Genomic DNA, 27,993 nt, shown 5'->3' with positions numbered 1-27,993 from the left:
GAGTTGCTGATCAGAGAGACCTGGGAAATCCATTCCAACTACAAAATCAAAGGGTTGCTAACAGGACACCTGAACGCTCTCAGAAATTGTGTCCTGGGACTCATACACCCACCCATTACCGACTTCCCTCCCCCACCCCAGGGGAGGGGCCTGTCAGTGTCAGGGTGACACTGAGATGGGTCACCCAGCTGGCAAGTGGGTGAGCCGAGAGTCCACCCAGGGCCCCGTTCTGCATCCCCATCTGTGGGGCACATACGAGATAAACTCCCAAATGCCCTTTTCAAGGTGGTCAAAAAGAAATATAACCCTGGGCCGAGGGCCTGGGAGTGTCCTTCCCAGGGAGAGGCATGCCTCCCTGCTCCTGGGCCACAGCGGCGGCTCTGTCAGAGGGTCTCACCTCTTTAAAGGCCCAGCCAAAACCCTCAACTTAGCTCCAGCCTTGGTCCAGGGGGAGAAACTGGTCAAAGGGAGGGAGGCACCACTCCTTTGTGCCACCAGAGAACTCTGTTGAACATAGCAAAGCTGGGGGCCGGTTGGTGGAGACCTGCCCGCATCACCTGCACCAGTTCAGGTGGCTTGACCACGCTGGAGGGATGATGCAAGGACTGCCTGGTCAAAGGTACACCCCACAGACGCATGACTCCAGCATCAGGGTTTAACTGCACACTCACTGGGCTCCTGGAACCATGATGTCAGGAGCAAAAACGACATCCCAGAGGTAGTGAGGACAGGCAGGCTTCCAGGCCCAGCTGAGGGTAACTAAGGCCTAGCGGAGCCACACACCTGTGTCTCCCAGCACGGGGGCCAAACTCCAAACCTGCACGCTGATGACACTTAACCAAATGCGCAGGAGTGGAAGCTGGCCCACGCGGTCACCCTGGCTGGCTGCACTGTGACCTTAAAAGGCCAAGTCTTCGGATTCCATCCTTCTGCAGGAGGGTGTGCCAGCCCAGGCTGCAGGAATGCCCAAGCCTTTGCTAGGTGGAGCCCACTGGGGGCGAGACCACAACTTGGCCTGCTGCCCAAGGTGGCTGGACCTATGCCAGCCTGCCTGGTGCCAACTGTTCCCCATAGTCAGTGTGACAGACTAACGAGATTTGGGTTTATGTGGTGTGCTTGAAGGATGACTACAATTGGAGCCTGTGTTGGTACCCTATGGCCACAACAAAGCACGACAAAACAGGGGCACTTATGACAACAGAAATGTATTGCCTCCCAGTTCTGGAGGCTGGAAGTCCAAGATCAAGGTGTGAGCAGGGCCATGTTCCCTCTCAGGCTCGAGAAGAGGCTCCTTCCTGGCCTGTACCAGTTTCAGGAGATGGTTGGCAGTCCTTAGAGCTCCCTAGCTTGTGGACACACACATCCAGTCCCTGCCTCTGTCACCTCCTCCTGTGTGTCTCTGTCACCACGTGGTGCAGCCTCTTTCAGAGACACCGGTTGTATCGGATTGGCACCCGGCCTAATGACTTCATCCTAAATAAGTTACATCTGCAAAGACCCTATTTCCAAGTGAGGTCACATTCAGAGGTACTGAGAGTAAGGATTTCAACAAATATTGGGGTTGAGGGACACATCAATCCATAACAGAATCCTAATACCTGCCCTCAAAGGAAACGGTCGAACCCAAAAATTTTCCCTGCAACAGTGTAACTTTAAAATATATGGAAATCACCTAAAGGCAGGCTATTTGGAATTTTTATTTGTTGGACTATTAGGCAATCATTAAAAGTGATGATTGAGAGATTATGAGGCAGTGACAACACGACAAACTATTTCTAACAATGCTGAGTCATGCCTCTGACTGCAGGTATGTGAAACGCCTGTCCTGTGAGCAAGGCCTGGTGGGCAAATACAAACAGCTGCCCTGGAGGTGAGGGATTATGGGCAATTTTTCTCTTAGCATTTTTGTCTTGAACTTCTGTTTATTGAGTATCTTTTAAAAATTAAAAACAAGGAAGAAGTGATTGGTTTGAGTGACCTCTAACACTAAACAGCTATGACTTTGGGGAAAGCACCTAACTCTGCAAATGTCAGTTTTCCAACTGCAGAATGAACCAAATGTGTGTCCCTTCAGTCTCTGAGAATGGCTGGGGGCCTCATGTGGGCTGAAGTGACTGAGAACAGGCCACTCCCTTGATGGCCAGGGCCACTGCCCGACACCTTCCCTCAGTTTTGAAATGCCTGAGAGCACTCTGTGACTGACAGATATGTTGGCAATAACAAAAGGGGGAGAGGAGGGATTAATAGGTATAAAGAGCAAGGACCAAAAATGTTCAGCCAGTAGACTTGGGTGCGGGGGGCTTGAGGGTGTTTGTGTGCAGAAACTTCCAGAACTTTGGTTTAATATCATGTGATTTCCTGGCCATGGCTGGGCCTGCCAGATTTGAGCTGCTCTAAGAACTTGCCATGCATTTCACTGTCATAGCTCCACCCCTGGTTGGAGCCAGTAGGGCCAGCCAGCCTCCCCCTGACCACCCCTATGTCCACAAGCTCTACTAGGACTGGGCAGTGACAACACCAAGTCCCTGAGGGAGGCAATCAGCAAACAATACACAGGTGGGTCCGAGCCAAATGCCCACAGGGAAATAAGGCAAGGTGAGGGGAAGGCCCTGTTGAACTGGGGACACTTGGGCAAAGACATCATGCAGTGAGAGAACAAGCCGCCATCTACATGCTTAAGGGAGAGAGTTTCTCATCCTGGGGTATCTGCAAGTGCAAAGCCAGAAATGGGGTGGTGGGGGTGGTGGGGGCTGCTGGGCATATTCAAGGCTCGGCAGTGTGTCTGAAGCAGAGTGAGCCAGAGAGGGGTAGGAAAGAGGTCAGGGAGATGCAGGGCCAGACCACCAACATTCTTGTACATTCTATGCTGCATGAGAATGCAAGACACCAGAAGGTTTTGAGCAAAGGAGTTGCATCCTTAAAAGGATAGGTCTGTGCTGGGTAGTGGGGGGAGCGAGGAACAGCAAGGCAGAGGTTGGGGGAGATCATCAAGGGAAAGATGGTGGGCACTTGGACCACGGCTGACGTGGTGGGAGGGATGAGAAGTGGCAAGATTGTTAAGGGATTTGCCAATGGACCAATTGGGCGTGAGAGAAAGAGAAGAATCTAGAAAAACTGAAAAGGTTGGGCCTGAGGAATTGGAATAATGAAGTTTCCATTTACTGAGATTGGAAGAGTCCAAGCAGAGCAGACTGGGAAGAGGGAGGGGGACAGAGAGGCCACATTTGGCTCAGAGTATTGTGAGTGAGGCCCTACAGAGAATTCAGCCAGTGCTGAGCCTCCAAGCTGCAGGGACACTTACCGAAGCTTCCAGAGCTGCTCCCAGCCTACACTGTGACTGCCAGAACTGTGAGTTATTGAAGATGCTCTTCCACTCAGGTTTTGTGCAAATATATGAAAATGTTGAGAGGAGGAAACACCATAAGCATCCCAAGATTCTCTCTGATGGGCTCCTGGCCCCAAGAGTTACCATAACAACTGCTCCCAGGACTGTGTGCTTACCAAGATGAGGTCCTGTACATTCAGCACTTCATCTGATCCACACAGCCCAAGGGGGCAGATTTTACTACTACTGCATTGTAGATGAGAAAACTGAGGTTTGCCCAGAGCAAGCAGTCTACAAAGAAAATTTTAGGTGAGAATAATAATAACAGTTAACATTTGTGCAACACTTACAAGATCAGGCACAGTTCTAAGAGATCTATGCGTAAGATCTCATGTAATCCTTTTTCACAATGCTATGAGGAACTGTTATTGAACCCATTTACAGATAAGGAAACAAAGTCACATTAATAGTAAGTGGTCTAAAATACCAATAGCTTTTTTTACAGGACTAGAACAAATAATCCTAAAATTTGTATGGAGCCCAAAAAGACTCCAAATAACCAAAGCAATCTTGAGAAAGAACAAGGCTGGAGGTGTCATGCTCCCTGATATCAAAGTACTTTATAAAGCTACTCAAAGTAATCAAACTTTATAAAGTAATCAAAACAGCATGGCACTGGCACTAATCAGACACAACCAATGGACCAAAACAGAGAGCCCACAAATAAACCCACATTTATATGAGCAACTAATCTATTACAAAGGAGGCCAGAATATACAATGGAAAAAAGACAGTCTCTTCAATAAATGGTACTGGGAACACTGATCATCTACATGCAAAAGAATGAAACTGGACCACTTTATTACACCATGCACAAAAATAAACTCAAAATGGATTTAAGACCAAAATGTAAGACCTCTAACCATAAAACTCCTAAAAGAAACATAGACAGTAAACTCTTGGTCATTGGTCTTAGCAATATTTTTTTGGATCTATCTCCTCAAGCAAGAGCAGCAAAACAAAAACAATTCAGACTACATTAAAGTGAAAAGTTTTTTAAAGAAACCATTAAGAAAATGAAAAGGCAACCTATTGAATGGGAGAAGATACTTGCAAATGATATATACAATAAGGGGCTAATATCCAAAACATATAAAGAACTCATACAATTGCAGAGGACCTGAATAGCATTTTTCCAAAGAAGACATACAGATAGATGGCCAACAGACATGGGGAAAGATGCTCGATACTGCTAATCACCAGGGAATGCAAATCAAAACTACAATGAGGTATCACCTAACACCCATTAGAATGGCTCTTTTCAAAAAGAAAAGAAACAATTGTTGGTGAGGATGTGGAGAAAAGGGAATGTAAATTGGTGCAGCCATTATAGAAAACAGTATGGATGTTCCTCAAAATATTAAACATGAACTGCCACATGAACCTGCAATTCCACTTCTGGGCATTTACACAAAGACAATGAAAATACTAATTTGAAAAGATACATGCACCCCTGTGTTCACTGCAGCATTATTTACAATAGCCAAGATACGGAAGCAACCTAAGGGTCCACCAACAGATGAATGGATGAGAAATATGTGATACATATATACCGTGGAATATTATTCAGCCATAAAAAATAAAGAAATCCTGCCATTTGCAGCAACATGGATGGACCTAGAGGGCATTATCTCAGTGAAATGAGTCAGAAGAGAAAAACAAATAGCATTATGATTTCACTTACATATGGAATCTAAAAAACAAAACATAGAAAACAGAAACAGACTCAAATACAGAGAACCAACTGGTGATTGCCATAGAGGAGTGAGGGGTAAGCAGATGGGTGCCACGAGTGAAGGGAATGAAGAGGTACTAATTTCCAGTAAAATAAAATAAAAGCAAGAATGTAATATACCACAAAGGGAATATTGTCAATAATATTGTAATAGCTTTGTATGATGACAGATGGTAACTACACTTATCATGGTGAGCATATATAAATATCTAATCATATATATATTGTACAACTGAAAGTAATATGATATTGTATGTCAACTATACTTCAATAAAAAAAAGATAGCAAGATTTGAAAGTCCAAAAATATAAAACAAGAATTTGTGGTTAAGTTTTCATTTAGAAACATTTCATTTTTTTCTTAAAAAAAAAAAAAACAGTGAGCAGCCTAGCCAGGATTTGAACCCAGGCAGTATGATCCCCAGTCTGTGGTCTTACCCATCATCTTAAACCCCCACTGGCCCACTACCTGTACCACCTCCCACTTTTCGCAAAGTCACATTCACGCACATGAAATGCACAGAGGTTGAGTGACAGGTATGAAATGGGCCACAGTGACAGTGGAGGACACAGAAACCACCACGGTTTGGGGAACTGAGGAAGGGTTCATGCAGGCAGGTAAGTGGGAGCCCTGAACAGTTGGGAAATGTGGCAAAGGGGAGGTGTACACCCGTGTTAGGAACTGTAAATATGCAAAGTAAATATCACCAAGCACTGAGCCCTCCCTAGGAGCAAGTGCTGCATGGAGCACAGAAATGACCTTCCTCGGGCCTCAGAGCCACCCCCAGAGTATTGTCCCATCTTGCAAATGAGAAAATGAGGATTCAAGGGAACAAAGCAGCTTTCCGGAGGTCACCCTGTCAGAAGAGACAGATGTAGGATTGGAACCATGTAGGAGACCCCAAAGCCAGAGCACCTCCCTCCCACTCGACCTTCCCCCCTGGCCCGCTTGTTAGCAGTTACATCCCTTAACTTCCAGACAGAGAGGCCCAAGCGGTACAGCTGGTCCCAGCGACATGTATGTCACCACTGCTTCTGGGAGGTGCAGAGCAAGGGGCTTTGTTCTAAGAAATTCTGCCTCTTTCTCTGACCCTGCTCTCCTTGGCACCTGTGAGGGTTTGCTGCCAGGAAGTGGATGAAAGGTGAGCTGTCATGGGTCAGGGTGAGCTACAGTCTGTCCCCTCCTTGTGCAGAGAGCTCACCCTACAGAGGACACTCAGGTAGGGCCTCCTCTGGGGAGAACAGAGGAGCCCAGGGGAATGGCTGCTCCTCCAGGGAAACCGCCTCCACACCACCCTGCTGTTCACAGCTTCTCCCGTTCCCTCTCTTGTGAATCCACGGGTTCTCCGAGCACACTCTGGTGGGTGCCTCAGAGCTCGGCCAGAGGGGCACAGACCTGGAGGCGCAGAACTGGGGGCTCTGCCCCAGCTTTGCCACCTGAACGATTTGATGACTCTCTCACTTTCAATTTCTCAAAAAGTTCTGGAGGAAATGCAGGAAAGAGAACAGGAAAAGCGAATGAAGGGGAGCTGGAAAAAACGCGATGGATGGGCCTAGGTGGAAAGGCCACCCACACACACGGTGGCTGGAGTCACCCTAACTTGCAGATCAGAACTGGGACAGGGCGGGCATTGGACTGCCACTTGGAAGCATTACTGGAGTCAATGAGGCTGGGTTTCTGTGGAAGGACTTGAGCCCCCATCCAAGACCCACTAGGACCCTCAGCGCTGTTGTGTCTTCTGTTTGTTTCTTGTTTTATTTTTATTTTATTATTAGCTAGAAGGCTTTTCAATATGCAAGTACGTTTTTTCCAAGAGTTGCCCCAGTGATCTCAAGAGTCCATGTTAAGTCCTTTTCTGGAAACTTCCTTTTGGTCGTACTCTTGAAGAGCCTGGGCCACGAAGAGCTTGCCTAGGTTTTGGGCAGTGGACCCCATGCTGTCCGGCAGAAGTGCTACCTGGATGGCCCTGAGCAGAGAATCTGTCCGGGCAGGGACTGGGTGGTCCGAAGAGCCTGCAGATGCTCCTCAGGGAGTGGGGCTCCCAAATCTGGTGCTTCGTGTCCTCTTGCCGGCAATGCGGCTGGTTCCGGAGGTTGTGCCGCTCTTTACTCGTGTTCCTCGTGTCTGTGTTATGTGTAACTGAGTCTTAGCTCATTTCACTCACTCTGTGCATAAGCAACTGTAGATTCTTCCCCACATGACAGCTGCTGGCAAGACTGAGCGATTCATGTGTATCTGCTACAGCTGACTTCTCTCCAAGCTCCCACATGAGGACGTTGATCAGATGTGGATTTTTAATTACAATAGGCACTTCAAACATGTGCTCAAAGATGGTATTTCCCTTTTTCAATGCTTCAGGAAAAAAATCCTTCTCTTTGCAAACTTCCAGTCAGTCTGTATGCCTTCAGTGAGAGAGACCCTTAGGCAGTTTTTATGGGATCATAAATGAGAAGGACACTCTTCAGTGGCATCCTAGTGACTGAGCTGAGAACCCCAGAGGGCCTGAGCGATGAATGAGCCATAGCACACGCACTGGTACCCATGCACACGGAGGTGATCAGTGTTCACACGGCGTAGGCTCTGCATCATTTCCCTGACACTGGACTCCACCAAAGCCAGCACCCTCTTTCACATGCTGGGGAAAACGAGCTGGTGATTTCAAGCCAATCTTCCACCAAAAGGCCCCAAAGCACTTCCTGAACCACCTCGGTTCCCTGTCCACCTCCTTGGTCATGTTTGATCATCGTTAGTACCACCAAGGCATCCATCCATCTCTTGGCACTCCCTGGACCTGCCTCTGCCTTTCCCTCCTCTGCTGCCCGAGTGGAGGAGCCAGAAGAGGCGGCGGCAGAGCCGGAGCCCTCCTTGCAGGACACCACCTCTCCAGCCGGACAGGGAAATAGAGCACTGCTGTGCGTTTCTGCTCGTGTGCTCCCATCAGCTCTTGGCTCACGCAATTGCTGAGGTCTGTGCCAAGGGTCAGATGAGCCAGGGCACTGCTCAGCCCTATCATCCACTGGAGCCTGTGCCTTCACTGCACTCCTCTTGGACAGCTCGCCACCATTAAGGCAAGCCCAGGGCAGGGGGCCAGAGGGCAGCGCAGGCAGAGTCCACCCGGCCCTCAGACTGCAGGGGAGCTGGTGAAAACACGCCAGCAAGATCGTTAGGCATATGTGAGGTCAGCCGTGGTGCAGACGCATCTGCACTGTGCGCAGGGACGGATCTCAGCCTTTTGCTGGACTGGTTTGCAATTTTTGAATACTGTGTAAGTTTGTGCTCCATTTGAAATTTTTTTTAATTCCCTTAAAATGAAAAAGAAAAAACTAAAGAAAGAGAAAGGGAAAAGAAAAAGGGACATTGAGGCAGCGATTGCCCAACCTTACTCCTGGGCCACTCAATGCCGTTTCACCCACACAGCACATGACGTTTTCTTTTTGGCTAAACCCTGATGCCCTTGATAAGAATACACAACAGGTTGGTGCAGGCAGGACACTGACCCAGAGCTTTCAGGGCCTGCAAACATGGAAACAATCGGTCTCTGTCTGTTACAGGAGGCTTTTCTTGTTCTCTGCTTTAAAATAACTCAGTGGATGGCACTTAACTTCAGAAATCGCTCTATGTACATGTTTTCCCAGCAGGACACACGAAGCAGCCCCCAAAAGGGGCAGGCAGGGTGGGCCTGTGGGCTCCACTCCACAGCCGTGGATGGCCAACCCTGGGGATTTCCCAGCTGGAGCCCATTGTCCTGACTTAGCCCATAGAGGAAAATCACTATTAATACCCATGTCCAGGTTGGTTCAGGACACACAGTTCTCTCCAGAACCACCTAGAGTCAATCATCAAAAGGGAGCATAGACTGTAGACTCCCTGTAGGAGGAGGAGAGACACTCACTAGAGCTGGCCCGCAGGTGCCTGAGGAAGAGCAGACGACGGGGATGGGCACCGAGGGACCACGTTTGCTCTCCTTGTCCGGGCCCGCGCCCCATGGGCCGCCCCTCCCGCCTCGCCGGCCGCCCACCCACACAGCCACCACCCTCACCTGCACCCCCAGGACGCTTACGGCCGCCTCCAGCTCTCCTGCTCCACCCTGGGCCCAGGGAGACTCTTTTACAAAGCCAGTCAGGTGGAAACAGCCCAAAAGTCCATCGCCTGGTGATCAGATGCACAACGTGTGGTTTAGCCACACAGCAGAACAGGCTTCGGCCACAGAAAGGGAGGAGGTTCTGACATGGGCTACAGTGAATGAGCCTTGACAACATTATGCAAGTGAGAGAAGCCAGACACCAAGGAGCCCGTGGTGCATGACCCTGTTCATGTGGCATATCCAGTGCAGGCAGAGCCGGGGTCCGGGAAGCAGAGCGGTGCTGCCAGGGCAGAGAGGAGGGGCGGCGGGGTGTGGGTGCTGATGGCTTGGGGGCTCCTTCCAGGGGCAATGGAAATGTGCTGGAATCACACAGTGGCGATGGCTGCTCAACACTGTGAGTGCACTGAGACCCAGTGGAGTGGCATTAAATGATTAAAATGGTGAGTCTCACTTTATGTGACTTTTAATCTCAGTCTGTTTAAAAAGTCAGACCATGATATTCCTTACCTTAAGGTCCTTGGGTTCAGAGGCTCCCCATCCCCCTCTGAGCAAATGCAAAGCCTCTCCATGACCTCTGATGCCTTCCCTGTGTGTTCCCACCTCTGGCCACCTCTCTGCTCACATTTCTTACACTTCCCCATCCCCACAGCTCTCTGGCCACACTGGCCTCCCTCCTGGCCCTAGAACTGCCCAAGTACGCCCCTGCCGCAGGACCTTGGCACATGCCATTCCCTTTGCTGGGAAGATCCACCCAGGTTTTCCCCTGGCTTGCTCCCTCCCTCCATTCAGGTCTCATCCCAGATGCCATCTTCTCTCATACCTCAAGCTAAAATGGCTCTCCACCCCATGGCCCATTACTCTCTTGCTTTGCCTTTTTATTTTCCCTATCACCCCTAAAGAAATTTTTTTTAATGTATTTGGTTGTTTATTATCTGTCTCCCACCCCATCAGGCCAGCCTCCTGACAGAAGGAACCAGGGATGCCCCGCCCACTGGGAGATCCCCAGCCCCAGAGAGCGGCACCCAGCCCCATGCCCCGCTGGCTGCCCCTCCCGCCTCGCCCGCTGCGCACCCGCATGGCCACCACCTCATCCCTCGCCTGCGTCCCCAGGACCGTTACAGCCACCTCAGGCTCTCCTGTTCTACCCTGGGTGCAGGGAGATACTTTACTAAGCCAGCCAGGTGGGAGCACCAGTGCCTGGTGCATATTGTGGATGAGAGAGAGCTATTTGTTAAATAGATAGATAACATAATGCTATTTATCTATTAACTATAAAAAAACGTGTAGTTACTTTTAGTATCAATATTACCAAATAAAATAGTTCATACTGCCTGATCTAATAGAGACATAGATACAGGGGGGCAGGGGCTTTGATGAAGGAAAAGTTGTTTCTACCTGGGCATAGCGGGTAAGGGGACAAGGTACAGCAGAAGCAAAGGGACACAACCCAAGTTACCAGGCTTCAGTGGGGACAAATGAGCTCTTCACTCATGGCAGATGAGAGGGAGAGCCCGAGATGGGGCAGCATGCCCTTGCTAGGCCTGGCCATTAGCATTTCTTGAATTATTTTCCAGTATACTAGGTGAGAATGGCATTTTGTACTAATAAACATTTATTTGATTGCTAGTGAGGTTGACTGCTTTTCATATGTGTATGAGTCATTTCTATTTCTTCCCCTGGCTTGCTCCCTCCCTCCATTCAGGTTCCATCCCAGATGCCACCTTCTCTCATACCTCAAGCTAAAATGCCTCTCCACCCCATGGCCCATTATGTTTATGGTCCCTACTCATTTTTCCATGAGGTATTGTTGGTTTAATTTCTAGGCTTCTTGGTAAAGAGATCGATGCTCTGCCTCATACACACACACAAATAAACACACAGATACATCTATGATATATACATACAGCAAGCAGAGGCTTCTAGTTTATTATTTGGCTTCCAATTTAGTCAATGCCATTTTTTGATATGTAATCAAATCCTTTCATTATTTTTTACATTATGCTGTTTCTTTGTTCCCATATCCAGAAATTACTGGACCCTAAAAACACATCAGTATTCATCCATATGAATTCTATGATTTCATTTTCTAGACTTCACTTTTGTATACATGGAATTTATTTTATGTATGATGGCAGTAGGTATATCAAAAGCCTCTGAAAAGTTCCCACCCCTTAACCCTGCAATCCCATTTCTGGACTCTCTGCAGAGGTCTGTTTCTCAGCCTGGTGCATGTTTGCCCCCTGAGGTGAGATGCCAAGTGAGACTCAGGCCTCAGGGTCCCCGGGTCCCATCTTCCTAGTACACCCATCGTATTGAAAGGGGGTAGGGCTAGATTTAGGTCAGTTAGGTGATGGGTAATCGAAAGCATTATTTTAACACTGAGATAAGCCAGTCTACTGTGGAAAAGAGGGTAAAATTCTCACAATATCTTAAGAAAAAAGCGGAGACCAGTCTCTACTGGGCTATGCTTTGGAGAAATGTGGAGAGCCACTCTGCCCAACAACGAATCTCAGATATGAACCAAGATCGATGTGCCAGGACGCTCACTGCAGCATAAGTGATTACATAAAAAATAGGAAACAACCTAAAAACCCAACAGTAGTCAATTAGTAATATCAGTTGACATTATCAGGAATATCAGAAATTATCAGTTGACAATATCGGAAAATAATATGATGACCAGGGACTGACTATAGTCGTTTTTGTAAAGATGATTTTAATGGCAATCAATTTCTTCAAAGCTGAATGCAATCTTGAGATAACAGTTAAAAATCCCAACTTTGTGACACCTCAAAACACATGCTCAGGAAAACACTGGAGGCGAGTCTGGGAGAACGGGGACAGTAGCTGCATCCCTGGTGATTTTTAGTTTCTTCTTAGACTTTTTTGGATTTCCCATTTTCTTCACAGTGACTTTATGATTTTCCATTCATACGTATGTGCTGCGGTCTGTGGCTGATGCTCCTGGGTTTGGCAGTTAGTTTTGTTTTTGGAAGACAAGTAAAGGGGACAGAAGAGCCCTGCCTGTTTCCACAAGTGGCCCTGGGGGAGACTCCCTGGTGTAGGGTCCCTTTTACCACTTTTCCGCACGTTAGGAATAGAGACATATTTATAGTCTTCCATCTTTTTCAGCATCACCCTTCGCCAGCCTCTAGGTTTGGAAACAGCCCCACAAGTGTCGTATGTTCCGGAGTAAAGCACATCCCTGCCCACTCTCCTTGTGACAGTCACGAGGTGACTCGGGGTCACATGGGTCTGTTACAAGTTTTTGATGAGCTTCATTTCCAAAACAAATCACTCGCCAGGGCAGTCTGTGATCATTAGTGTGGGATGGATCTTCAAAGCTGTCCCTTGGTTGGGAAATGTCAAGGAACACCATGGGCCTGCCAGCTGCCTGCCTGCTGGGGACAGCATCCTCCACACATTACGTGTGCCCTATCCAGACATGCAGCTGCCACAGCCCAGGGCAGCTGCCCTCCCCACCCCGGCCCTGACCCTGGACCTGCAGGATTGCCCGGAGCCACAGGGCGTGCGGCCCCCCAGGTCCTGCTTCCCAGCCAACCAGCTTGAAGGAAATGCTTCTGGTGTGTGGAACACAGAACTACTTCATAAATATTAGATGATTCTATTCACCAAAAAAAAAGGATTATGACCCAGAGGGAGACAGAAATTCATAAAAAAAGGAAAAAAGGAAATTATTGTCCAAAGGTAACAGGATATGAAGAAAAGTGCCGCAAGACTGATCTGCTGAAACATTTTTAAGACAGCAGAACAGCAAGACATCCTCTTTCTAATCTCCTAGGCTGACAGTGACCCTTGTTTGCACCCGGCTTCACACATCACACACGGGCAATAAGGAAAGCGTGGGAGCCGCTCACATGGCCTGGCTGTCCCAGGACCCAGGGTAGGACAGGACCCCTTATGTTAATTCCAAATACTCCCAATTCTATCCCCAGTTTTACATATGAATACTTTTTGGATATTTAGTATGTGCCAAGCACACATGCAGAGAAGCCATGAAGGTGATGAGCAGAGAGGCTAGAGACAGACGGCCCTGAGGGAAGCCGGCACCACCTGCTTATGTGCTGTGTGATCTTAGGCAGGGTACATAATCTCTCTGTGCCTTAGCCTGCTCAGCTCCCAAACAAAGACCTTCAACCTACCTAACAGCTATGGTGAGGGGTGAGTGAGCTGACACATGCAGAGGGCTCGGAACTGGCACAGAAGGTTAGCTGCTGTCGTCTTGATAGGAGCTCTGTGTGTGTCATTCGCCCCCGAGCCCTGATGGTCAGGGGGTGGTGATGGTCCCATTTCACAGCCATGGAGACGGGCTCAGTCCCGCGGACTGCAAAGCCTTCCTTCTCACCTCACACCACTTCTGCCAGTACTGCCCAAGCGGCAGCCCCGGTGGGAAATGGTCTAAGCCCAGCTACCTGGCCCACCACTCCCCACCCCCTTCCCTTCCTCAATCCTGTCATCAGAGTACTAACATCCAGGAAAAGCCCATGTGTACAAAAGCCATCCACCAAGGACATGCTTCCAGCCCAGGTCCTTCTCCCATATCCCAGACCCGCATGTTCAAGGGCCACCGCGGTGCCTCCCACCCGTCCTGCCCACACATGGGCCTCCTGCCCACATGGGCCTCCTGCCCACACAGGCCTCCTAACCCCACACGGGCCTCCTGCCCTCTGCCCCATAGAGCCCCCCCACCCTCTGGCTTGCTCTTCATCCTCCTGGGCACCCAGGCCAAGGGCCATGGAGGGGTCCTCAAGACTTTGCTTTCCCACGCCCCCTCCACCAGCCTTAACTAGTCAGGAAATCCTGTGGGCCCTTCCTTCAGACTCCCCCCAGGATCCAAACCCTTCTCCATGTCCACCTGCCGGCCGAGCCTGGCCACCCTGCACTCACTCCTGCTGCCCAGTCCAGCCTGACAGTCCCCCGCACCTCTTCTCAGCTCCTGAAGGTAGATGTGTCCTCTCCTGCCTAGCACGCTGCAGGGCCCCAGGCCACTCTGTTGATGCAGGGCCCAGGCAACGGCCCCCAAGAGCCGTCCCCACTGCAGTCTCTCCTGCCACCCTCTGCCCAGGCACACTGGCCCCTCGGCTCTTCCTCACCTGCCCCAGGCCAGCTCCCTTGAGAGGATCTCATGCCAACTGCCCCCTCTTCCTGGAACACACTTAACCAAGAGAGCTGTCTGGCTCACTCCCTCACCTCCTTGAAGCTTTTTTTCCACCTTATTTTTCCATCAAGGCCTACCCTGACCTGTCCCATTATAGGTCAAATAGTGGCCCCCAAAATTCATGCCCACACAGAACCTGTAAATCTGACCTCATTTGGAAGTAGGATCATTGCCAATGTAATTAGTTAAGAATTTCAAGATGAAATCATCCTGAATTTAGGGTGGACCCTAAATCCAAGGACTGGCGTCCACATAAGAAGAGGAAAGGGAGATCTGACGCACAGAGAGACTCGTAGGGGAGCAAGACCAGTGGAGAAGAGGTAGAGATTGGGGCGATGGGGCCACGAGTCAGGGAACGCCTGCCTCTACCAGACACTGAGGGGCAAGGAAAGATCCTTCCCTGGGGCCTTCAGGGAACAGCCCTGCAGACACTCCAACTTTGGACTTCTGGCCTCCAGAACAGAGAGAATAAATCACTGCTCTTCTGAGCTACCCAGCCCATGGCCCTTTGTTTCAGCAGCCCTAGGACACGAATCCACCGCCATGTTGGTCACTGCCACCCACCCGCCCCTCCTACCCTGCTGTGCTTTAGCTCTTGTTCAATGTCTACAAACATTCATATATGTACATAGACACACTTATATATACACATATTCTTCCTTATTTTTTCTGAACCACTTGAGAGTGGGTCATGTGCATCATGACCCTTTATACTTTAGTATTAAAGTAATGATTTCCTCAGAACATAGATATTCTCTTACAGATCTGCAGGAAAGCTATCAAATTCAGAAAATCTAGCTACGATACAGTATTTTATCTAATCTATAGCCCCACTCCACTTCGTCAACTGCTCCTCTGAAGTCCTTTGCAGCACCTTCCTCCTTCCTACAGGACCCAGGCCGGAGCCACATGCTGCACGGGGCCACCCCACTGCTCCAGGCCCCTCGGATCCCCACCAGCAGCTCTCCGTGGGTCTGCTCCCTGTTTCCTTTTGGTTGGGTTCAGGCGCTGCAGCCCAGCCACACAGCTGCAGGAGTGTGGAGCCCTTCCTTGGGCATCGCAGCTGGGGGAGCCAGGCCATCCACCCCTCGGCTGCCTAGTCAGTTCTTGTCATCCAGCAATGATGTGTGTGATGTCTGCACAGTGTTGTCTCTATTTTCTCCTTTGCAAATAATGAGTAATCTTTGCAATCTGTGGGGAGATACTTTAAGAGCATGTCCATATCCTGCTCCTCATCAGACTCACACACACACATCAGACATGTCCCCAGATGCACACATATCACACATACATACACACATACTTCAGCATCCATTGATGTCTAGGCTTAAACCAATATTTACCATGATGACTGCAATATGATGGTTTTGCTACTGCAACACCTCACTCTGTTTATCAGCATCCTCCTGTAAGAATCTTTCTTTTCCCTCATTTGTGTATCAGTTTATTGTCAGCACAGAGAGAGCCAGCTTCTGAGGGCACTGTTCCCACTGTGCACTTAAAACAGTCCAATATCTACTGGTGGAGGCTGAGCAGTGACATCTTTGTTCTCAGTTCCATCCACACTTAGACAGAAATAGATGCCTTTGTATCCACAGAAATTATTGAAAATGAAAAATGAACCAGGCAACCTTCACCAATATTTCCTGATGCCTCTATTCCAACCCATAGAACTTAAGTCCATAAGCAAAGTACCAATAGAGTTTTAACAGAAAGGATGAAATATTATACATTCCTGAAACTAAATGGACAGGACTGGTGTTCAAGCAGCAAGGAGCTAGCACAGACTGTGTTTAAGGAAACTAATCCATGCGGAGGAAATGCGAGCATTTATGTCCAAGAGCATGAACAGAAATGTATAGGGTCTTCAGAGCAGTTAACCAAGGATAACAACAAAGCTGGCAGGGAGGGAAGGATGTTTTCAAAATATGTGACAGGCCACCCAGCCAGGAAGAAGATGGGCCATGTTTCCAAGCACAGATCAAAAAACTGGCTCAAAGGCTACATCCTTTGGTGATGGTGACTGCTGACAAGCCAGACATTGACAGGAGGCCTGATTCTAATTGAAGTAAAGGATTTGATAAATTGCTGGCATGCTGTCTTAGAAATGTCACCTCTTCCAAGTTTGGGGAAACCTCAGAAAAAAGGGGCTGGTGGTGAGTAGCTCTGGTCCCGGTCACTGGGCAGCCATAAAACCAGTTGCATAATGGGCACCTTTTGGCCAGATTACATAGGTTAATACAGCAGTGCAGCATGAGGTCCCAGCCATGTCCTCTTGCGACCCACAGAGACAGGGTGGGACCTGAGCAAAGCATCAACTTGGGATGCATATAAGAGCCTCTGCCTCTTCTAGTTGCCTGAACCAGAATATTCCACAGGCACTAAATTCACTTTTAACTCACATTCCTAACATACAGCATTGTTCATGTATCTGGGAACTGTATTTTAAAATAATCTTTTTAATAAAATCACAATTTATAAATAGATATATCTATGCCCAAGTGAGTTGAAAACCTATGTCTACACAAAAACCTACACAGATATTTATAGCTGCTTTATTCATAAGTGACAAAGCCTGGAAGCAAGCAAGACATCCTTCAGTGGGTGATGGATAAACAGACTGTGGTCCACCCAGACAACAGGTATTATTCGGTGCTAAAAAGAAATGGGCTATCAGGCCATGAAAAGACACGAAAGAAACTTAAATACATATAACTAAGTGAAAGAAGCCAGTCTGAAAAGTCAACACTATATTATTTCAACTCCATGACATTCTGGAAAAGGGCAAAACTACAGAGACAGCACAAAGATCAGTGGTGGCCAGGGGTTGGGGGTAGAGGGATGAAGGGGCAGAGCACAGGGCATTTGCAGGATCCTGCACGACAGCATGTCATCAAAGATGTCAAAACTCACAGAAGGTCTGACACAAAGAGTGAATTCTGATGTACACTAGGGACTTCAGCTAATAATAATCATATAGATCAGCTCAGCATTTGTAGCAAATGTACTACAGTAATATAAGATGATCCTAACATGGAAAGCGGGGCAAGGCAGGGGAGTGATATGTCCATGGGGACACTGTACTTTCCACTCAATTTTTCTATAAACCTCAAACTGTTGAAAAGTGTAGTGCTGTATGTATATATACACACACACACACACATACATGTAAAAAATCCACCTTCAACATTATACAGGATTCGTATAACACTATTGCATATGTTAAACTTAGTATCATTCACCAAACTGGGGTCCCACAATATGCATGCCTCCACATGGAGAATGGATGCTTTGAAAATTGAGACTGAGCTGGTCCGGATGGTGGTTTCTAGCACAAATTGTGGGACGTGGGTATTCATCTCCAAAAATGCACAGATAAACCAAGGAAAAATATTTAGCAGAATAAAACAAAGGAAGATAAATTTTTAAAGAACAAATTCAATTGGATGTTTAAGTCTTTCTTAGATGACTGCATTAAAACCAAAACTCTGCACCACTGCTCCCCACACATCCTGATGAGGTCAAGCCTGAAACACAGGATGCCTCTTATCCCTACTAGATGGAAACATGTGCTTTTTAATCACTCCTCAGTTAAACTGAAAGACAATCCTTCCGCAGAACTCAGCAGCCCATTTTCAAAACTACATACACACTACTTGCAGGGGCAAGAGCATATGCTAGCCCAGTATGCTCTTTGAAATTAAAACTCTTGATACATTCCACGAAAAACGGAAGGATATTTGCCCTGGTAGCTCTGTACATCATACTAAAGGTTCTACTTCAATTCAAACCTAAACATGCCTCCACCTATGATGACTAAAACTATTTAAACACTCAACGCATATAATAAAATAACCAACCGTGCCGAGTTTCATTTACTTTAGATGGGCGCTCCATTTCTCCAGCTTTTCAGCCCCTCCTATCCTAACAACAAACATCTCATTCCAGGAAAGATTATGAGCCAATTATCAGGGGTTATTTGACGAAATGACTCCAGAGTAGACAGGCTTGCCTTTGTAGAAAGCCAATCTATAAAGTGTTTTTAAAGTGAAATAAAATTCAATGGCAGACTTCTGTTTTAAAATAAGTTCAGCCTGATAAGTTTAATTAAATTTTGCTAAAAGTGCTTGTGAAATTCTGGTGCCAGGTGCCCTGAGCTGAGGGCAGGACAACGGCGTGATTCGGGTACCCACTTGACGAGGAGGCTGTGGGGCCTCTTGTTCAAATATTAAGAAATTAAGATGGCGAGAGCAGAGCACGGCCGAATGCAAGGCCCTTCTGAGGGCAGGTGCGCAGGTGGGCCGTGGGGCACCAAGGACGTGGCGCAGGCGGGGCTGCCTCGGACTCCTGCGCGTGGTTTAATGCGCCTGGGCAGGCATTCGCAGTCGGCACCGCCCAGAAGAAAGCCTGCAGAAAGGGTGGTGCACGAGGGGGTGTTTTAAGCCTTTGCCTTCTCATTAATTCCACTAAAACTCTGACGTACGTTCAGTACGTGAGAGAATGAGAATCATATGCTTCCGCTTCATTTGGGCTTCTGCATCTTTTGTTAATTTTGAGCTTTCCCAGAGACACGCAGCCAATCCCTGCACCCCAGGGACACTTGAGAACTGCTCCCATCCCATGGAGGGGTTCAAAGAGAGGTGCCCTGGGGCCCAGCCTAATGGGTCTGTGCACACAGGCTCTCCAAGAATTCCCCCAGCACTTGATACCCTTACAAAGAAAACTGCTAAAATTCCACCTTCTGCCCAACATTTCTGAACACTTGTCTCTATGGTCTCATCCTGAAAACCAAGCCAGTGAGATGTGATGTGGATCAGTAAAGGTCTGCTTAGTGGAGGTGAGCAGTGGTGATGCTGGTGTTGTGCCTTTCTGCGCTTGTCCGAGTTCTGCAGTCTGTAAGCCTGACATCTGCTAAAACCATGAACTCATTCAGCTCAGTGGCAGGACTGCCTGGTTTACAGGGAACTATTCTTGTCTGGAAAAACCAAGGGGTTTCAGCAAGAAAGATTTGGGCTGCTTTCCACTTGGATTCTTTGTTTTTTAATTATGTTTAAACACAGTTAACATTTAAGTAGGTAATACATTCACACGGTATCAAAAAGTATAAGAAGGTATACAGAGGAGAGGATTCCCCCCCCACATAGGTTTCCATTCTTAGTAGATGGTTTTATATATTCTTCAAAGATTAGTTATGTGAATATAAGCAAATATATATGCCCACACTTTCATCCAACGGGTAGCATCCTGGATACCCTCTTCTACACTTTCTGTCTCCTGCAGTCTAAGAAGTACACCCCATGTTCGTTCCATTGTATGGGTGTCCGGCAATATATGTAACCAGTCTCTTAAGGGAAAATTATGTTGTTGCCAACATTTGGCTATTACAAAACTACCCAAATCTAGTTTTCAGATATGATCTGTTCACTAGCACCCACACAGTACCCGCTGGAAATCACTGGAAATCCGGAGGGGGCCCAAGGCATGGTGTCTCCCTTGTGAAAAGTGGATTTTTTTACTCATTTTTAGCTCCACAGAAATCTGGTGTCGAAGATTGTTCCCTCCACTGAAGTCCTTCCAGAAATTTCTCCAAGAATCTGCCACCAATCTAAGGACGTGTAACCCCCTTGGTCCCAATATACAAAGGAACCCATGGGTACCACAGATTCACACAAGGTCAAAGCTCTGGGAACAATTAAAGGGCCCACGAGCCCTTTTACATTTCCACTAACATTTGATTCTTTGGACTGAAACCCTTTATGTTAAGGGGCATGCAAAGGATAAACTGACTTTAGAGAGACAGCACTCCTGACATGACTATCCCATATGAAGAGTTCAGTAGATGAGAGCTAAGCATCAGTGTGCCACCCACATCTCCCACTTCCTATAGTCAATAAAATGAGCTCCAATTAAACACTTAAAAGCTACTAATAAACACAAAACAAAATTTAATGCCTGTAGCCCGCCTCAGTTTTCTCCCCATCCCCAGTTTCTGGATGAATGCATGATCTCAGCCAGCACTAGATTTGTGGCTTCTAGAAGCAAAAGGGCACCACACCACACCTTCAGAAAGGGCATTGCTGGTGTTTCTCAAAGTGTGGGACTCCATGAGGTCAAAGCCGTTTTTATAATAATACTAAAACATTATTTGTCTTTTTTACTCTTGGTCTCCTCGGGGGAGTTTTCCAGAAGCTTTGTAATGGGATAGTGCAACAGATTGAATTCAGAGGCAGATAGGAGAATCCAACAGACTTCCACTTAGCCAGCCAATAAAGAAACTTGACAAAATGCAAAATAATGCTGCTCTTCCCATTAGACCATTTTGTTTTGGAAAATGTGATTTTTCAAATAAAAATGTCTTATTTATGTAAACATGTAATGCGTTTATACTCATTTTAAAGAGTAAATAAATATTTTTGAGATTTCTCAGTTTTACTTTCTAAAACAACAAAAATGCTCTGGTTAAGCATAGTCTATAAAATAAAAGCTCTTGGAGGACTTCAATAATTTTTAAAAATGTAAAGGGGTCCCCAAAGCAAAGAGTTGGGGAGCCACTGGCTTGCACAACAAATGAAGATACGTAGATTATCAGTTTGTTAATGTGAGGGTCTAGGTCAGCCAGCGCTGGCTTTGCTCGCTGGTGTAGTTCTGTCACACGGTGGAGTGCCTGCGTGCAGGCGGGTGTCCAGAGAAGGAGAGGGGAGGGGAGGGGGAAGGGGAAGGAGGAGGGGGAGGAGGGGGAGAGGGAGGGAGGGGGGAGGGAGGAAGACAGGAAGACATTTATTTCCCCGGATTACTAGTAAAGAGTGCCACTGAGTCAAATGCAGGAAAACTCGCCAACAGTAAAAACGCAAATAAGCATCAAGTTATTTGGAGTGAACTACCTACCAGTGAAGAAAACAGGCAAGTGGAAAAAGAGTTGGGGATCTGTGTTCAAAGGGAGGGAGAGACGCATGTAAAGAGGATATTCCTGTGCCAGGAAGGACGGCCCGCCTGGTCTGTCACCTCCAACCACGTGGTGCTCCACCAAGAGCTTCCCTCCGTGTTCCCCACCCACTGGCCAGGGGCGGGCGGCCAGGGGTGTCCAGCTTCCTGGGCCACCCTCAACAGTGCGACACACATTCTCACTCCCACCCGCGGTGCTGCTGATGAGACTACGCTTGGGAGCTGCGGGGTGCTCCAGCGCTGGGCGCGCATTGCTCGTGCTGCTCCCACAGGACTGCTCCTGTGTACACCCCACCAGCCACCCGCTCACCACCAGCTCTGAGCATTAGAAGCCTCCCTGATTTTGCCTAATAGACCTAAAATGATATCCTATGATTTTGCTTGTGTTTCTCAGGGTCCTGATGAGGGTCTCCTGACCCACTTGGGCATGGGGATACCTCTGCAGTAAATCACCTGTTTGTATCTTTCGCCCTTTCTTCCATTAGAATTCCTTCTGTTTCTGACTGGTTTGCAGGTGTTTCTTGTCTGTTCTTCATTGGTTTCGGTTCTGGACGTGTCTTCCTGCAACCTGGGACCCTCTCCGAATCTGTGGGCCTTTCTCCAGCTTTATTCATGGGGTCCTCATGAGCAGCAACGTTTTATCCATTCGTTTTGCTTATGATACAATCTTTTTAAATTTTGCTTACTAATCCTCTACCAGCTCCAAGGCCAAAGATATCATCCTACATTTTCTTCTATTGAATTTATGGTTTTACCTTCAACTTTTGGTCTTGGTCTAGTTGAGTCAAAGTTGCTAAGGAGGTATTTTACCCAGAAAAACAAACAGTGCAGAGCTGACGTATAAAGCCAGGCATTTCCTGACAATGGCCAGAGGATCGCCATCCTGAGCCTGCACATCTGGGTACCTCTCTGGCACTAGATCCTGAATCCCAGGGGCTGAAGGCATGAGAGAGGGGACTTCTGGTGGGGCTCTTCCTTCCAGAGCACCTGGGAAGCACACCTTCGCCTACCTCACCATGACAAAGCCCACTGCTGGCGTAGTGCTGTGCAGTTTCCAAGAAAAACCGATTTGTGGTTCAAACGTGGCAGGAGGAGGCATCCGATAGTGCCTGAAACACATACTCCAGCAGCGGCAGGCGCTCAGTGCGCACTCTGCCCCAGGATCTCATTAGTTGCGTAAGTTCCACCAGAGCCTCAGTGGAGACACTTAGGAAGTGTTGAGACATGGCGGGGCGATTCAGGCGGGCTCCTGCTGCTGCACGTGGAGTAACACAGCACAGCCTGAGGATCCAATGTCGTTGGCTAATCTCCCAGCATCTGCTTCAGGGAGCCAATAGCTTGTACGCCTTTTGAGCACAGCCCTTGGCCCAAATGCAGTGGTGACGGCATGACTTCTTTAAATCCAACTGGGGCAAGTGCAAAGCCCTGGGAACCTTCACTATTCAAGTGGTAACTCAACGTGGAATCTAAAAAAGAGTCCACCTCATAGAAACAGAGAGTAGGATGGTAGTTGCCAGGGGCTGGAATTGGGGAAACAGGGAGAGGCTGATAAAAGGGTGCAAACTTTCAGTTGTAAGATGAATAAGGTCTGAGGCTCTAACATACACCTTGGTGACTATGGTTGATGACGCTGTGCTGTGTAATAGAAATTTGCTAAGAGAGTGGAACATTTTTTCTCACCAAAAAAAAAAAAAGGTAAATAGGTGAGATGATGAATTTGGTAATCAACCTGACGTGGGAATCTTTCACAATGTATACATGTGTCAAATCATCACATTATACACTTTAAATACATTACAATCTTATTTATCAACTATACCTCAATAAACCTGAAAAAATAAACAAGTACAGTTGTAGCCTAGACACTGGGTGTGGGGGTCTTTCTCCCCCCAGGCCTGGATGAAATAACTTGAACCCACAACCCTAAGTGGGCTGCAGGGGTGTGAGGGCTTCTCCATGGATTCTGATGATTCCAGGGCAACAGCCTCCGGGGACTCCAGCTGTGCTATCCCTGGCCTGCGGTGTGACAATGGCCCGGATGGAAAACACAGCCCACTCCATCAGTTTTACATAGAAACACATGTGAACACACATGAACCTGGAAAGCCTAGCACAGTGAACACGTGCACACATGGGCACATGAACATGTGTGCATGAACACATGTGAACAGGTATACGTGTGCAAAAACATGTACGCATGAACAGGTGTACACACACACTTACAACACTAACACACAGAGCACCTATTAGGGCCACTGGCTTTACTGAGGACTGCGGCCAGGGAGATATGGGGAAGGGGTTCACGCTGAATGAGAACTTGACAACCCTCTCCAGTTGCAGACCAGGCTTTTCTGTCCTTAAGGTCCTTTCAGCTCCTTTCCCAGCTTCCCCTGGGCCACACAGCACCATCACCTCCTCCTGTCATCTCTCTTCTCCTCCCTCCCCTTTCTTCCCCCTCTTCTTGTCTCCAACAAAGCAGTTCACCCGCCGGGTTTCATGAGCCCTCATAACACCCTGTAGTTGGACGTCTTCTTCCTACCCCCAAGTCATCAGATGTTTTCTGAACATCATCATGATTTCCTTCTTTAGGAGAATTCTGCTGCCAGCTGTTTAGATAACCCATTTTCTAAAAATATCTGTAAATAGTAGAAAGAAATCTATAATTTCAAGAAATTCCTTTTCTGGGCTAGGCTTCCAACGTGGATCCTTGAATGAGGCTCTTTGTCACCTGCTACAGAAAGTTGGGTCCCTCTTGGGTGTTTCATCAGAACAGAACCAAGGCCAGGGTTCCAGGGGTAGTGTTAGGTTGTTTGTACTCTGCCCATGATATTCTAAAAGAACAATTCACTCAAGCATTCTCCATGAGCAGACAAACAATTCATTTTGGTGACTGAGATATATTTTTAATCCGTTGGGACATTTTCCTGCTGACCACCTCCATACCCAGTTTAATTGCCCATGAAATTCATCACCCTAGGACAGGGGGTGAAAAAGCCCTTGGAGAGGACACAATAAATTAGGAATCGTCTGTGGCAAATGGTTCAAGACATCTGCACTTGGTATGGCCTTTCAGGAATGTAGATGAGACTATAATCTCAAGCAACGAACAGAAGGCTCCATGACTAGTGGAGAGGGACATAATCAGGACATGGACGTATCCCGCCGAGGAAGAAAAGGAATGAAGCTGATCTTTAGTCTTAAAGTAGGTTCATCATAGTTCGTCCAAACGTTTTGGTGGATCAAGTGTCAGTATTATTTATTCTGTAGCTTAAAAGGGTGACATAAACTTTCCAATTTTACTTTTTGTCCCTTCAGAATCCAAGCTTTCAAAATCACACAGGAATTTCTGGACTCTTCCCACACATTCTTCTTCTGTTATTTCTTGATTAGAAAATGGAAATGTGGTACCATAATTGGTATCCTAGAAAGGGGTGACTCTACCAAGCATACAAAAATTCAGGCTCAGTAGAAACTCCAGGCACTTGGGGGATGTTGAATGGCAGTTGTTCAAATATTTGCAGAAGCAGTTTTAAGACTACCTTTAAGACATGTTACCAAGAAGATGAACTTCAGCAAAGACTTCTCCACAACCCCCACTCCCATTCCACACAAAAATTGCAAGAACTTCATGCTGAAGACATGCAAGTGTCTAATTCTTAGTGTTCTTGATGCCTCCATAAAGACTCACCTTAGAATTAATATTTAGTATCTCATTAAATAATGTTTGTTTGTGGTTTGAATGAAGGCACTCACCACACTTAAGTAAACTCTCAGGCTCTTTTATAAGCATTTTCCCTTGGAGCAAAGTTACATTTCTCTTGGCTGGGTCCAAGGGAAGAGGCTGGATTCTATTTGCAAGCTTCCAGTTCCTCAGAGCCTCACTGGGAAGTTTAGAACAGTAATGACTACCTGTGCACCTCCTTTAATAATGGTGTGAACTAGTTTCTTCCCAGGAGCAGTCTGTGTCAATGCCTTATATTATAGAAAAGAATAAAGCTAGAAATACATATTGAATTTGGAAAGGAGCCTCTTTACCTTATCAATTCCAACAACACACACCCTCCCAGTGACCAAACATTCATTGTTGCACAATTCAAGGACTGGCTTTTAGGAAAAGAAACTCTCCTAGAGCATATTCTACAACTGAATTAGACCCTACTGAGTTCCCACTCAGTGCCAAGTATAATCTTTAACCCTCACAACAAACCTACCAACAACATATATTTATCCTTGTTACTTATCAAGCTCAGAAAGATGACATAACTTGCCCAAGGTCAATCAGCAAGTGGAAGACCCAGAATTCCAGTCTAATCTTGTCTGATCCCAAACTACCAGTCTGTATTAGTCTGCTCAGGGTGCTAAAACAAAATGCTCCTAGCAGGGTGGCTTAGACAAGAGAAATATATTTTCTCACAATTGTGGAGGCTGGGAAGAAGTGCCTGATCAAAGTGCCAGGATGGCCAGTTTCTAATGAAAGTCTTTCTGGCTTGCAGACAGCCACACTACCTGGGTCTCTTATGAGGAAACTGATCCTATCAGAGCAGGGTCCCACCCTTATGACCTTGGTTAACCTTAATTACTTCCTTAGAGTCCCCATCTCCTATACAGCTATACTGAGGGTCAGGGCTTCAGCAGATAAATCTGGGAGGACACATTCAGTCCCTACCATGGAATTTCTACCACATCAAGCTACCTCTTTGTGTCAATATATCCATACTGAAATCAACATTAAAATTTTCAGTCAACTGAGGCTCAGATTTTCCCCGGCCTAAATATGTTCTACTATTAATATTTTTCTTCCTTATTTATGAAAGATAGGTATCAAAAACAATCAAGAAACAAGAATACAAGTGAGCAGAGAGCCCATTTTTCCCTTGATGACTTGCAAGAATTCTTTTGTACCATTGAACTTTCATTTCATCCTCTGTCAGTTTTAGAAATTACAAAAATTTTCTCCAGTGTGACAGCTACATACCTGCTTTATCTAAGGTCTTCTTTATTGAGCAGAAAGTCTTCATTTTAGTGTGATCAGTAGAATAGTACCAGCATGGACCCATTTGGAAGAACAAAAGATAACCTGGCATTGTGCTTTGCTGGGCTCAGAGACACATTTCCTCAGCTCTGTAATCAACAGGGGCTCCCCTGGCCCCACAATGCCAACCAGGCCAAATAAATCTCTTCCTCACATAGAACACTATAGATTTAAGAAAATTCCCCAAAGAATACTGAGCCACAAATCAATGAAAGACAGGAACTAGAGAAAAATAAGGTTTCCTCCCAGCTGTGAAAGACATGATCTTCCTTTAATATTTTGATTCTCTAGCAGAGCAAAAGTCATGTTTTCCAGTGTATCATGATCATGGGGTGTTCTCACCATGGGAGAGACTTTGAAATATCCTGGGCAAGACTGCACGAGGCAATGCTGTGCTTTCTTGTCTAAGGTTCCAGGGATCCGCATTCACGGGCCTCGTTGCCCGGACGGTTTGGGAAGCAAGGAACGGTGCAGACTCTCAGTTATAGCCCAGGGGCTGAGAAGCATAAGATGATGAACACAGGCTGCCTCTGAGGGCCCCTCAGTCTAATGGGAGGCTGGGGGACAGACAAGTACACAACCTGCTGTGGGAGCACCAGGTGCCGCAGGGAAATGCAAAACGGAGCAGCTCCCAGCCCAGAAAGCTCAAGATGCTTTTAGAGAAAAGAGGATCTGGGCTGAGTGTTGAAAAATGAAAAGTAATAAAGAGCAGTTAGGACCATGGGCCTTGGAATAGATGCACAAGGGTCCCCTTTCAGCTGCCAGCACTTTATAGCTACAGAGACTTGGAAGAAAGATGCTGTGCGTACAGGGCACCTGGTCCCGCTCACAGCGAGGGCTTGTGGAGGAGGAGAGAACCCACTCTTGAGAGCAGAGGTTCTGCTGAGGATGGAGCATCTGGACCCTGGGGCTGGGAAAGGGCCGCTCCAGCTGCCGGGTCCCGAGGGGAGGCTGGAGAGCACCGCAGGGAAGCTGCAGGCTGAGAAGCCAGCACTGTGGTGGCCCAGTGCTTAGGAAAGACTATCACAAGCCCTTCCCGGTGGGGATGGGGAGGTTGCTCCGCAGTGTCTTTTCTTTTTTAAAAATTGTGGTAAAACATACATAACACAAAATGTAGCATCTTGCCCATTGTTAAGTGTACAGCCCGGGGGCATAAGCACATTCCCGTGGCTGAGCAGCCCTCCCCGCAGTCTGTCTCCAAGACTTTTTCATCTTCCCAAACTGTAACTCTTTCCCCATGAAAAACTCACCACTCCCCTCAGCCCCCAGCCCTGGCACCCTCCATTCTCTGTGTGTTTGACTCCTTTAGGAACCTCGTATCAAGTGGAATTATCTAGAACCTGCCTCGTGACTGGCTCATTTCCCTTCACATAAAGTCCTCAAGGTTCGTCCCCGCGGCAGTGGCTGTCAGATTGTCCTTCCCTTCCAGGCTGAGTAATATTCCATCCTGTGGATGGACACATTTTGTTTATCCATTTATCCATCCACGTCCACCTGGGCTACTTCCACCTCTGGGCCACTGTGAACATGGCTACAGTGGACAGAGCTGGAGGAGCTCATGGGTGCATGCCTGCTGCTCAGTGCCACGCCTTCCGTGGCCTGGCCTGGGAGATTTTCCCTGAATCACTGTGGTGGA

At 47.4% G+C, this 27,993-nt stretch overlaps 1 long non-coding RNA gene and 1 pseudogene across 4 annotated transcripts in view; both read right to left on the bottom strand.

Annotated features, from left to right (window-relative positions):
- The window catches only part of LOC108397585 (uncharacterized), a 173,347-nt gene that overhangs the window by 93,196 nt on the left and 52,158 nt on the right, over window positions 1-27,993 (bottom strand). The gene's annotated exons all lie outside the window — the stretch shown is intronic.
- On the bottom strand, window positions 6,908-10,410 carry LOC108397586 (eukaryotic translation initiation factor 3 subunit H pseudogene; annotated as a pseudogene).

Source organism: Manis javanica, chromosome 3 (assembly GCF_040802235.1).
Source record: "Manis javanica isolate MJ-LG chromosome 3, MJ_LKY, whole genome shotgun sequence".
Classification (NCBI taxonomy): Eukaryota; Metazoa; Chordata; class Mammalia; order Pholidota; family Manidae; genus Manis; species Manis javanica.
This window is presented reverse-complemented; position numbering and strand designations above follow the sequence as displayed.